We start from the raw sequence: 12713 nt of genomic DNA on the forward strand, positions 1-12713 counted from the left end.
CCCGACGGGGGCCGCTGCCCCTCCCCCAGCGCCCCCTTCCCACGCACCCTCCCGGGCGTAGAACAGGACGTAGGCGCTCTGGCTCAGGGCAGCGGTCTCGTCACAGGCGGTCACCTTGGCATCGTCCATCTTATACCATTGGCCGTTGCCCGCTCGGACGTAACAGAAGTAGTGTCCTCGCTCACAGCTCCACCCGGAGTGCACCAGCACGGCATAGAGCACGTAGCCCAGTGGCCCTGCCTTCCGCTCAGACGTGTAGGGCTGCAGGTCCAAGCACTGGGGATAGCGCACCTCCTGAGCCCTTTTGGCCCCGCTCACCGGTGTGAACCGCTTCAGCACCAGCACCAGGACCTGGGAGGTGCTGTGCAAAGTCAACCTCTTGGTGGCAGGCACCTTCCGGAGACAGACGCCACAGTCATAGGCATTGTCCGCGTCCAGCTTCTCGGGCTTCACCAGCTCTCTCAGAGCTTGCTCCACACTCTGAGCCGCCGTGATATCCAGGCTGATGTCCAGATAAGGGTCGAACGTGTCCGAGACACCGAGGCAGCGGAGACACTGGATCTGAGACCTCCAGGTCCCGCCGAAGATCTGACGGATGACGGTGGTGTCCTCGGAGGCATGGCCCGACGGCTGGGATGCACTCAAGCACCCTTGCTGCATGGCATTCAGAGTGAACACCAGAAACTCGTGGGCATCTTCCTGCTGGTGTCTGTGGAAGCCCGCCAGCAGGTCCTTGCGGGGCCGGATCACCTCTCCCGCGTGAAGGAGGGCTCGGGTCACGTGAGCTCGCATGGCACAGAGCGTGCAGGCGCTGCGGGCCGGACAGAGGGTGGCGTGCTGCTGGGACACCATCCAGCTGGCCAGGGGCGGCGTGTGGCTCAGACACTGCAGCGCCGCATTCACGTAGCAGGTGTTCCCCAGGTTCTGAAGCCCAGCCCCCACCCCCCACGGCCCCTTCCAACTCAGGGCGCCTTTCTGGCCAGGCGTCAGCCCTGCTGACCCAGGAGCCAAGTCACCCCGCTGGGGACGCCCAAGCGCCGGCGACGGCCCCTCAGGCACAGACGGTCCCCGAAGGGCATCCGCACCAGCGGCGCTGGGCCCACAACCTTGCCCTCCGGGGAAGACGTCGAAGGGAGACGGACACACACCTCCCCCGTGCTCAGAAGCAGCCCCCGGGGCTCTGCACACAAGGCCCACGAGGGTTTCCATCTCCTACCTGCAGCTGCACGCCGACGCCTCCTTCCCTCAGACGGTCCGGCTCCAGAAAAGGGCCTGGGCCCCGCCCCCTCGGGCCTTTGGGGGCTTCCCCACAGCCCCACCCCCGCACGTGCAGGCTGCTCATTGGCTGAGGCGGCCGAGGGCGTGCCCACTCCCACTCCCGCCATCCAACCACCCACACTTTTCTCGGGGAATTCCCCTTGACGAGGCCCCACACGCACTTCCGACCTGACCCCCTGGACCAAAGGGCTCGGGATGCAAGTGATTCGGGGGCATTGGGCCTTCCAGCCTTGCCCGCTAGAGATTCACTGCGGGGCTTCCGAGTTCAGCACACAAATGCCGGCTGCACAGGACTTCCGTGGGCTCACCATTCACATCCTAACACACGTGTGGAAACATATGTCTGCCCACCGAACCTCTCCCCTTTAGGGGTCTCCCGACCCCAGACCCCTGCCTGAGGACAACCCCTCCCCGGACAACAATAAACCCTTGCCTCAACTTTGCGCTCCAGCGAGGTCCTCCCCAATTTCTATGCGTTCTCACTGGACACTCTTCTAGCGTTCAGGGTCCTAGCACCAAAAGATGCCAGCAGAGTGCCACATATGCTTTTCTCCCTTCAGGGCCGTTGCTCAAGACCCAAAGCGAGCTCATTTAGAAAGGCATAGGCTTCCTGCAACTTTGGATTCATTTCTGCAGCTCCTTTTCTCTCTCCGCTGCCCTTTTTTCTTCCTTTTCCTTCTTCCTTTATCATTTACTGTTTTTTTTTTTTTCCCTGCTTGGTGTTTTTGGGTTTTATGAGTGGTTTTTTTTTTTTTTTTTCCATTTATTTTTAAACTTTTTAAAAAAATTTTTGTGTTCATTTTGTTATTTTTTTGTTGCTTTTATTCTCTTTCTCTCTTTTATATACACTAGTTGACTCATACAGTCGTCTTTCGAATTCCGGGGCTCAAAATGTGGTATAAATCAAGGTATAAAAAAGGTTTCCCTCCTGGAGGAGGATGACTGTTGCTTTCCTTCTCGGTGTGTGACATGTGTGTTTGTTTGCTCTCCCGTCCTGGACATTATGCTTGCCTTCCAGGACTATGGGGGTTTGACCGTCCACAGGTTTACCATAGCTGGAGTGTTGATTCCGTTGGTCCTTACTAGGAAAGAAGGGCCCTGACCCCGTTTTCTTCCTTAGCCTATTGCACCCCTCCCACCTCCTGCTCCCCCCATCCCATCCTAGGAGCCTACCGCTTTGTGCTTTATGATCCAAGTGCTCACACCCTTGCTGTCCTCTTACCTCCTTCCCATGGCACAGAGAAGCGAGATCAGCCAGGATTTTTCTCTCTTTTGCACGGATTTCGCCCAGCATAAGGCCACCTTCCCATTCCCTCTGTCCCGCCACCCCAATCGACATTCTCCTCCTCCTCCTCCTCCTCCTCCTCCTCCTCCTCCTTCTTCAGAGGGTGTGGATGGGGCAAGCAGTAAGTCCATTTGAGACGATGGGGCGGAGGAAAGATGCGTGGTGATGATGAGGGCGGACTGTGGGTGGCTCCGCTTCCTCGTGCAGGGCACGCTTGTTCGTGTTCTCGGGGGAGGATACTGCTCATCATTCTTTGTCCTCTCTACGTGCGGAGGGCATGGTGCGGCGTAGGTAGCCATGCGGGGGAAACAAGCCATCGGAACGTTCTCTGTGCCTTGCCACGCCGACTAGCGCAGTCAGGAGCCAGAGTTGGCCCTCGAGGTCGGAGATGTTCCATCGCAAATTCCCGGTCTGCCAAAGTTTGATGGAGGGTTTGGGGTTTGAAGCCATCAGCCAAGCCAAAGAAAGAAAAACGCAAGAGGTGGTCGATAAGGGGCCTCAGGTGCCCCTCCAGCGGGTCACGGGCCCATGAGGCAGTCGAGAAAGCAGCTAGGGGAGGACAGCTTCCCCACCGCCCCAGGCACTTTGGAGGCCGGCCGCATCTCCTCGCGTCCAGAGGCGTTTGCCCGGGGCCCAGCTGGATGAGACTGCCAGACAGGACGGGCAGAGTCGGAAGTCCAGTTGTCTTGCTATCACAATCTAGGGTAGGCTCGGGTCTTTCCTCAGTGCGGGGAGGACCTTTGCTTTCAGAAATGAACGTGGCGCGACATATCTCCACTCAGGCACCGGTGCGATGCTGGTGGAGAAGTTTCTTTGGGACTGGTTGGGTTGCCTTTCTCCCCTTGGCCTTCGTGTTGGTGCTGGTGGTGCTGGTGGTGCTGGTGGCGGTGCTCATGGCCTTGTGGATCGCTTCTCCTGTTTGGCACTTGGAGCTTCTCCAGCGTACTCCTTGCACCGGACATGGAGCCCCAGGGACCTTTGCGGACGAGCGTCGTGCCGGGGACGCGCGCATCCCCGCCTCATTCCTGCCGGACCCTCCGCCAAGTAGCACGAGGCCTCCCAAGGACAGACACCCATAAAGGCTGCTTGCCCGTCTTCTCCCCGGACGCCTCTCGACGTCTGGGCCATTTTCGAGAGCCTGACCGGCCGGAAGGAGACGGTTCATGGACCTGCACCCGCTCTTCCCTGCCCCCCGAAGGGCTCCCGAGATCTTCTCCTTGCTCGGCGGGCTGTGAGCGCTCTGTGAGGCGTCTCCAGGCCGCGTCACTCACCCGAGGCCAGCGGTGCGGCCAGGGAACGGAGACGGGGAACGAAAGGCAAACCCACACCCAAAGTCCCATCCCGAGAGGACTCTCCCACCCTCGCAGAAGTGGGAGGCCCTCGGACCGTGCCCAGGCCCGCTCATGCACCCCATCACCCCATCCTCTCCAGCGACTTCCCAGCAGAGCCAGCCCTCGAGAGCTCAGCCGCTCAGGCACGAGCCCGTCCCAAGTGAACACCGAGACCCCGGGCACACTCCAGGCCCCGCTTCTTCCCAGGAGGCTGCATCACGCACACGGCCGAGAGGAACTCGCTCCTCGTCGGAACTCTTGGTGCGTCACACAGGGCGTGCCGCACACAGCGTGTGCCTGGGCGTCTGCACGCATGTGCGTCAGAGCCGACCTACCGCCACAGCCCCAGAGACGGCCGCGGCTTCTTGTTCTTCCCCTTGGTGGCTCTGGCCCTCCCGCTGGCACAAGGGCCGTTGCCGACGTTCTTCGGCCCCGGAGGCGGGGTGTCCGTGCTGGGACGGTCGAGCCGCTCGTGCTCCTGTTGGGGCGGCGTGCGGTTTCTCCCTCCTCCGTGTTTGGACTGGTGAATCACGACCGCGCCGGCAGGCAGGGCAGACTGGACCTTCCGCAGCTCCAAGGCCGGCTTCGGTCGGCTGTGTTCTTGCAGGCGTCTCCACTGCTCTAAGCTCATCCCTTCGACCTCTGTGTCCCCCGGGGACTCCTCCGACCCAGGAGCTCTGCCGCTGGCGTCTCCTGCAGGCTGCCCGGGGTCTGTGGGGTCAGCCCCGACGGGGGCCGCTGCCCCTCCCCCAGCGCCCCCTTCCCACGCACCCTCCCGGGCGTAGAACAGGACGTAGGCGCTCTGGCTCAGGGCAGCGGTCTCGTCACAGGCGGTCACCTTGGCATCGTCCATCTTATACCATTGGCCGTTGCCTGCTCGGACGTAACAGAAGTAGTGTCCTCGCTCACAGCTCCACCCGGAGTGCACCAGCACGGCATAGAGCACGTAGCCCAGTGGCCCTGCCTTCCGCTCAGACGTGTAGGGCTGCAGGTCCAAGCACTGGGGATAGCGCACCTCCTGAGCCCTTTTGGCCCCGCTCACCGGTGTGAACCGCTTCAGCACCAGCACCAGGACCTGGGAGGTGCTGTGCAAAGTCAACCTCTTGGTGGCAGGCACCTTCCGGAGACAGACGCCACAGTCATAGGCATTGTCCGCGTCCAGCTTCTCGGGCTTCACCAGCTCTCTCAGAGCTTGCTCCACACTCTGAGCCGCCGTGATATCCAGGCTGATGTCCAGATAAGGGTCGAACGTGTCCGAGACGCCGAGGCAGCGGAGACACTGGATCTGAGACCTCCAGGTCCCGCCGAAGATCTGACGGATGACGGTGGTGTCCTCGGAGGCATGGCCCGACGGCTGGGATGCACTCAAGCACCCTTGCTGCATGGCATTCAGAGTGAACACCAGAAACTCGTGGGCATCTTCCTGCTGGTGTCTGTGGAAGCCCGCCAGCAGGTCCTTGCGGGGCCGGATCACCTCTCCCGCGTGAAGGAGGGCTCGGGTCACGTGAGCTCGCATGGCACAGAGCGTGCAGGCGCTGCGGGCCGGACAGAGGGTGGCGTGCTGCTGGGACACCATCCAGCTGGCCAGGGGCGGCGTGTGGCTCAGACACTGCAGCGCCGCATTCACGTAGCAGGTGTTCCCCAGGTTCTGAAGCCCAGCCCCCACCCCCCACGGCCCCTTCCAACTCAGGGCGCCTTTCTGGCCAGGCGTCAGCCCTGCTGACCCAGGAGCCAAGTCACCCCGCTGGGGACGCCCAAGCGCCGGCGACGGCCCCTCAGGCACAGACGGTCCCCGAAGGGCATCCGCACCAGCGGCGCTGGGCCCACAACCTTGCCCTCCGGGGAAGACGTCGAAGGGAGACGGACACACACCTCCCCCGTGCTCAGAAGCAGCCCCCGGGGCTCTGCACACAAGGCCCACGAGGGTTTCCATCTCCTACCTGCAGCTGCACGCCGACGCCTCCTTCCCTCAGACGGTCCGGCTCCAGAAAAGGGCCTGGGCCCCGCCCCCTCGGGCCTTTGGGGGCTTCCCCACAGCCCCACCCCCGCACGTGCAGGCTCCTCATTGGCTGAGGCGGCCGAGGGCGTGCCCACTCCCACTCCCGCCATCCAACCACCCACACTTTTCTCGGGGAATTCCCCTTGACGAGGCCCCACACGCACTTCCGACCTGACCCCCTGGACCAAAGGGCTCGGGATGCAAGTGATTCGGGGGCATTGGGCCTTCCAGCCTTGCCCGCTAGAGATTCACTGCGGGGCTTCCGAGTTCAGCACACAAATGCCGGCTGCACAGGACTTCCGTGGGCTCACCATTCACATCCTAACACACGTGTGGAAACATATGTCTGCCCACCGAACCTCTCCCCTTTAGGGGTCTCCCGACCCCAGACCCCTGCCTGAGGACAACCCCTCCCCGGACAACAATAAACCCTTGCCTCAACTTTGCGCTCCAGCGAGGTCCTCCCCAATTTCTATGCGTTCTCACTGGACACTCTTCTAGCGTTCAGGGTCCTAGCACCAAAAGATGCCAGCAGAGTGCCACATATGCTTTTCTCCCTTCAGGGCCGTTGCTCAAGACCCAAAGCGAGCTCATTTAGAAAGGCATAGGCTTCCTGCAACTTTGGATTCATTTCTGCAGCTCCTTTTCTCTCTCCGCTGCCCTTTTTTCTTCCTTTTCCTTCTTCCTTTATCATTTACTGTTTTTTTTTTTTTCCCTGCTTGGTGTTTTTGGGTTTTATGAGTGGTTTTTTTTTTTTTTTTTTTCCATTTATTTTTAAACTTTTTAAAAAAATTTTGTGTTCATTTTGTTATTTTTTTGTTGCTTTTATTCTCTTTCTCTCTTTTATATACACTAGTTGACTCATACAGTCGTCTTTCGAATTCCGGGGCTCAAAATGTGGTATAAATCAAGGTATAAAAAAGGTTTCCCTCCTGGAGGAGGATGACTGTTGCTTTCCTTCTCGGTGTGTGACATGTGTGTTTGTTTGCTCTCCCGTCCTGGACATTATGCTTGCCTTCCAGGACTATGGGGGTTTGACCGTCCACAGGTTTACCATAGCTGGAGTGTTGATTCCGTTGGTCCTTACTAGGAAAGAAGGGCCCTGACCCCGTTTTCTTCCTTAGCCTATTGCACCCCTCCCACCTCCCGCTCCCCCCATCCCATCCTAGGAGCCTACCGCTTTGTGCTTTATGATCCAAGTGCTCACACCCTTGCTGTCCTCTTACCTCCTTCCCATGGCACAGAGAAGCGAGATCAGCCAGGATTTTTCTCTCTTTTGCACGGATTTCGCCCAGCATAAGGCCACCTTCCCATTCCCTCTGTCCCGCCACCCCAATCGACATTCTCCTCCTCCTCCTCCTCCTCCTCCTCCTCCTCCTCCTCCTTCTTCAGAGGGTGTGGATGGGGCAAGCAGTAAGTCCATTTGAGACGATGGGGCGGAGGAAAGATGCGTGGTGATGATGAGGGCGGACTGTGGGTGGCTCCGCTTCCTCGTGCAGGGCACGCTTGTTCGTGTTCTCGGGGGAGGATACTGCTCATCATTCTTTGTCCTCTCTACGTGCGGAGGGCATGGTGCGGCGTAGGTAGCCATGCGGGGGAAACAAGCCATCGGAACGTTCTCTGTGCCTTGCCACGCCGACTAGCGCAGTCAGGAGCCAGAGTTGGCCCTCGAGGTCGGAGATGTTCCATCGCAAATTCCCGGTCTGCCAAAGTTTGATGGAGGGTTTGGGGTTTGAAGCCATCAGCCAAGCCAAAGAAAGAAAAACGCAAGAGGTGGTCGATAAGGGGCCTCAGGTGCCCCTCCAGCGGGTCACGGGCCCATGAGGCAGTCGAGAAAGCAGCTAGGGGAGGACAGCTTCCCCACCGCCCCAGGCACTTTGGAGGCCGGCCGCATCTCCTCGCGTCCAGAGGCGTTTGCCCGGGGCCCAGCTGGATGAGACTGCCAGACAGGACGGGCAGAGTCGGAAGTCCAGTTGTCTTGCTATCACAATCTAGGGTAGGCTCGGGTCTTTCCTCAGTGCGGGGAGGACCTTTGCTTTCAGAAATGAACGTGGCGCGACATATCTCCACTCAGGCACCGGTGCGATGCTGGTGGAGAAGTTTCTTTGGGACTGGTTGGGTTGCCTTTCTCCCCTTGGCCTTCGTGTTGGTGCTGGTGGTGCTGGTGGTGCTGGTGGCGGTGCTCATGGCCTTGTGGATCGCTTCTCCTGTTTGGCACTTGGAGCTTCTCCAGCGTACTCCTTGCACCGGACATGGAGCCCCAGGAACCTTTGCGGACGAGCGTCGAGCCGGGGACGCGCGCATCCCCGCCTCATTCCTGCCGGACCCTCCGCCAAGTAGCACGAGGCCTCCCAAGGACAGACACCCATAAAGGCTGCTTGCCCGTCTTCTCCCCGGACGCCTCTCGACGTCTGGGCCATTTTCGAGAGCCTGACCGGCCGGAAGGAGACGGTTCATGGACCTGCACCCGCTCTTCCCTGCCCCCCGAAGGGCTCCCGAGATCTTCTCCTTGCTCGGCTGGCTGTGAGCGCTCTGTGAGGCGTCTCCAGGCCGCGTCACTCACCCGAGGCCAGCGGTGTGGCCAGGGAACGGAGACGGGGAACGAAAGGCAAACCCACACCCAAAGTCCCATCCCGAGAGGACTCTCCCACCCTCGCAGAAGTGGGAGGCCCTCGGACCGTGCCCAGGCCCGCTCATGCACCCCATCACCCCATCCTCTCCAGCGACTTCCCAGCAGAGCCAGCCCTCGAGAGCTCAGCCGCTCAGGCACGAGCCCGTCCCAAGTGAACACCGAGACCCCGGGCACACTCCAGGCCCCGCTTCTTCCCAGGAGGCTGCATCACGCACACGGCCGAGAGGAACTCGCTCCTCGTCGGAACTCTTGGTGCGTCACACAGGGCGTGCCGCACACAGCGTGTGCCTGGGCGTCTGCACGCATGTGCGTCAGAGCCGACCTACCGCCACAGCCCCAGAGACGGCCGCGGCTTCTTGTTCTTCCCCTTGGTGGCTCTGGCCCTCCCGCTGGCACAAGGGCCGTTGCCCACGTTCTTCGGCCCCGGAGGCGGGGTGTCCGTGCTGGGACGGTCGAGCCGCTCGTGCTCCTGTTGGGGCGGCGTGCGGTTTCTCCCTCCTCCGTGTTTGGACTGGTGAATCACGACCGCGCCGGCAGGCAGGGCAGACTGGACCTTCCGCAGCTCCAAGGCCGGCTTCGGTCGGCTGTGTTCTTGCAGGCGTCTCCACTGCTCTAAGCTCATCCCTTCGACCTCTGTGTCCCCCGGGGACTCCTCCGACCCAGGAGCTCTGCCGCTGGCGTCTCCTGCAGGCTGCCCGGGGTCTGTGGGGTCAGCCCCGACGGGGGCCGCTGCCCCTCCCCCAGCGCCCCCTTCCCACGCACCCTCCCGGGCGTAGAACAGGACGTAGGCGCTCTGGCTCAGGGCAGCGGTCTCGTCACAGGCGGTCACCTTGGCATCGTCCATCTTATACCATTGGCCGTTGCCCGCTCGGACGTAACAGAAGTAGTGTCCTCGCTCACAGCTCCACCCGGAGTGCACCAGTACGGCATAGAGCACGTAGCCCAGTGGCCCTGCCTTCCGCTCAGACGTGTAGGGCTGCAGGTCCAAGCACTGGGGATAGCGCACCTCCTGAGCCCTTTTGGCCCCGCTCACCGGTGTGAACCGCTTCAGCACCAGCACCAGGACCTGGGAGGTGCTGTGCAAAGTCAACCTCTTGGTGGCAGGCACCTTCCGGAGACAGACGCCACAGTCATAGGCATTGTCCGCGTCCAGCTTCTCGGGCTTCACCAGCTCTCTCAGAGCTTGCTCCACACTCTGAGCCGCCGTGATATCCAGGCTGATGTCCAGATAAGGGTCGAACGTGTCCGAGACACCGAGGCAGCGGAGACACTGGATCTGAGACCTCCAGGTCCCGCCGAAGATCTGACGGATGACGGTGGTGTCCTCGGAGGCATGGCCCGACGGCTGGGATGCACTCAAGCACCCTTGCTGCATGGCATTCAGAGTGAACACCAGAAACTCGTGGGCATCTTCCTGCTGGTGTCTGTGGAAGCCCGCCAGCAGGTCCTTGCGGGGCCGGATCACCTCTCCCGCGTGAAGGAGGGCTCGGGTCACGTGAGCTCGCATGGCACAGAGCGTGCAGGCGCTGCGGGCCGGACAGAGGGTGGCGTGCTGCTGGGACACCATCCAGCTGGCCAGGGGCGGCGTGTGGCTCAGACACTGCAGCGCCGCATTCACGTAGCAGGTGTTCCCCAGGTTCTGAAGCCCAGCCCCCACCCCCCACGGCCCCTTCCAACTCAGGGCGCCTTTCTGGCCAGGCGTCAGCCCTGCTGACCCAGGAGCCAAGTCACCCCGCTGGGGACGCCCAAGCGCCGGCGACGGCCCCTCAGGCACAGAGGGTCCCCGAAGGGCATCCGCACCAGCGGCGCTGGGCCCACAACCTTGCCCTCCGGGGAAGACGTCGAAGGGAGACGGACACACACCTCCCCCGTGCTCAGAAGCAGCCCCCGGGGCTCTGCACACAAGGCCCACGAGGGTTTCCATCTCCTACCTGCAGCTGCACGCCGACGCCTCCTTCCCTCAGACGGTCCGGCTCCAGAAAAGGGCCTGGGCCCCGCCCCCTCGGGCCTTTGGGGGCTTCCCCACAGCCCCACCCCCGCACGTGCAGGCTCCTCATTGGCTGAGGCGGCCGAGGGCGTGCCCACTCCCACTCCCGCCATCCAACCACCCACACTTTTCTCGGGGAATTCCCCTTGACGAGGCCCCACACGCACTTCCGACCTGACCCCCTGGACCAAAGGGCTCGGGATGCAAGTGATTCGGGGGCATTGGGCCTTCCAGCCTTGCCCGCTAGAGATTCACTGCGGGGCTTCCGAGTTCAGCACACAAATGCCGGCTGCACAGGACTTCCGTGGGCTCACCATTCACATCCTAACACACGTGTGGAAACATATGTCTGCCCACCGAACCTCTCCCCTTTAGGGGTCTCCCGACCCCAGACCCCTGCCTGAGGACAACCCCTCCCCGGACAACAATAAACCCTTGCCTCAACTTTGCGCTCCAGCGAGGTCCTCCCCAATTTCTATGCGTTCTCACTGGACACTCTTCTAGCGTTCAGGGTCCTAGCACCAAAAGATGCCAGCAGAGTGCCACATATGCTTTTCTCCCTTCAGGGCCGTTGCTCAAGACCCAAAGCGAGCTCATTTAGAAAGGCATAGGCTTCCTGCAACTTTGGATTCATTTCTGCAGCTCCTTTTCTCTCTCCGCTGCCCTTTTTTCTTCCTTTTCCTTCTTCCTTTATCATTTACTGTTTTTTTTTTTTTCCCTGCTTGGTGTTTTTGGGTTTTATGAGTGGTTTTTTTTTTTTTTTTTCCATTTATTTTTAAACTTTTTAAAAAAATTTTGTGTTCATTTTGTTATTTTTTTGTTGCTTTTATTCTCTTTCTCTCTTTTATATACACTAGTTGACTCATACAGTCGTCTTTCGAATTCCGGGGCTCAAAATGTGGTATAAATCAAGGTATAAAAAAGGTTTCCCTCCTGGAGGAGGATGACTGTTGCTTTCCTTCTCGGTGTGTGACATGTGTGTTTGTTTGCTCTCCCGTCCTGGACATTATGCTTGCCTTCCAGGACTATGGGGGTTTGACCGTCCACAGGTTTACCATAGCTGGAGTGTTGATTCCGTTGGTCCTTACTAGGAAAGAAGGGCCCTGACCCCGTTTTCTTCCTTAGCCTATTGCACCCCTCCCACCTCCCGCTCCCCCCATCCCATCCTAGGAGCCTACCGCTTTGTGCTTTATGATCCAAGTGCTCACACCCTTGCTGTCCTCTTACCTCCTTCCCATGGCACAGAGAAGCGAGATCAGCCAGGATTTTTCTCTCTTTTGCACGGATTTCGCCCAGCATAAGGCCACCTTCCCATTCCCTCTGTCCCGCCACCCCAATCGACATTCTCCTCCTCCTCCTCCTCCTCCTCCTCCTCCTCCTACTCCTCCTCCTCCTTCTTCAGAGGGTGTGGATGGGGCAAGCAGTAAGTCCATTTCAGACGATGGGGCGGAGGAAAGATGCGTGGTGATGATGAGGGCGGACTGTGGGTGGCTCCGCTTCCTCGTGCAGGGCACGCTTGTTCGTGTTCTCGGGGGAGGATACTGCTCATCATTCTTTGTCCTCTCTACGTGCGGAGGGCATGGTGCGGCGTAGGTAGCCATGCGGGGGAAACAAGCCATCGGAACGTTCTCTGTGCCTTGCCACGCCGACTAGCGCAGTCAGGAGCCAGAGTTGGCCCTCGAGGTCGGAGATGTTCCATCGCAAATTCCCGGTCTGCCAAAGTTTGATGGAGGGTTTGGGGTTTGAAGCCATCAGCCAAGCCAAAGAAAGAAAAACGCAAGAGGTGGTCGATAAGGGGCCTCAGGTGCCCCTCCAGCGGGTCACGGGCCCATGAGGCAGTCGAGAAAGCAGCTAGGGGAGGACAGCTTCCCCACCGCCCCAGGCACTTTGGAGGCCGGCCGCATCTCCTCGCGTCCAGAGGCGTTTGCCCGGGGCCCAGCTGGATGAGACTGCCAGACAGGACGGGCAGAGTCGGAAGTCCAGTTGTCTTGCTATCACAATCTAGGGTAGGCTCGGGTCTTTCCTCAGTGCGGGGAGGACCTTTGCTTTCAGAAATGAACGTGGCGCGACATATCTCCACTCAGGCACCGGTGCGATGCTGGTGGAGAAGTTTCTTTGGGACTGGTTGGGTTGCCTTTCTCCCCTTGGCCTTCGTGTTGGTGCTGGTGGTGCTGGTGGTGCTGGTGGCGGTGCTCATGGCC

The sequence above is a fragment of the Bos grunniens genome, chromosome 3, assembly GCF_055505025.1.
Source record: "Bos grunniens cultivar Pamir isolate PY7600 chromosome 3, Bosgru_T2T1.0, whole genome shotgun sequence".
In the NCBI taxonomy this organism is placed as follows: domain Eukaryota; kingdom Metazoa; phylum Chordata; class Mammalia; order Artiodactyla; family Bovidae; genus Bos; species Bos grunniens.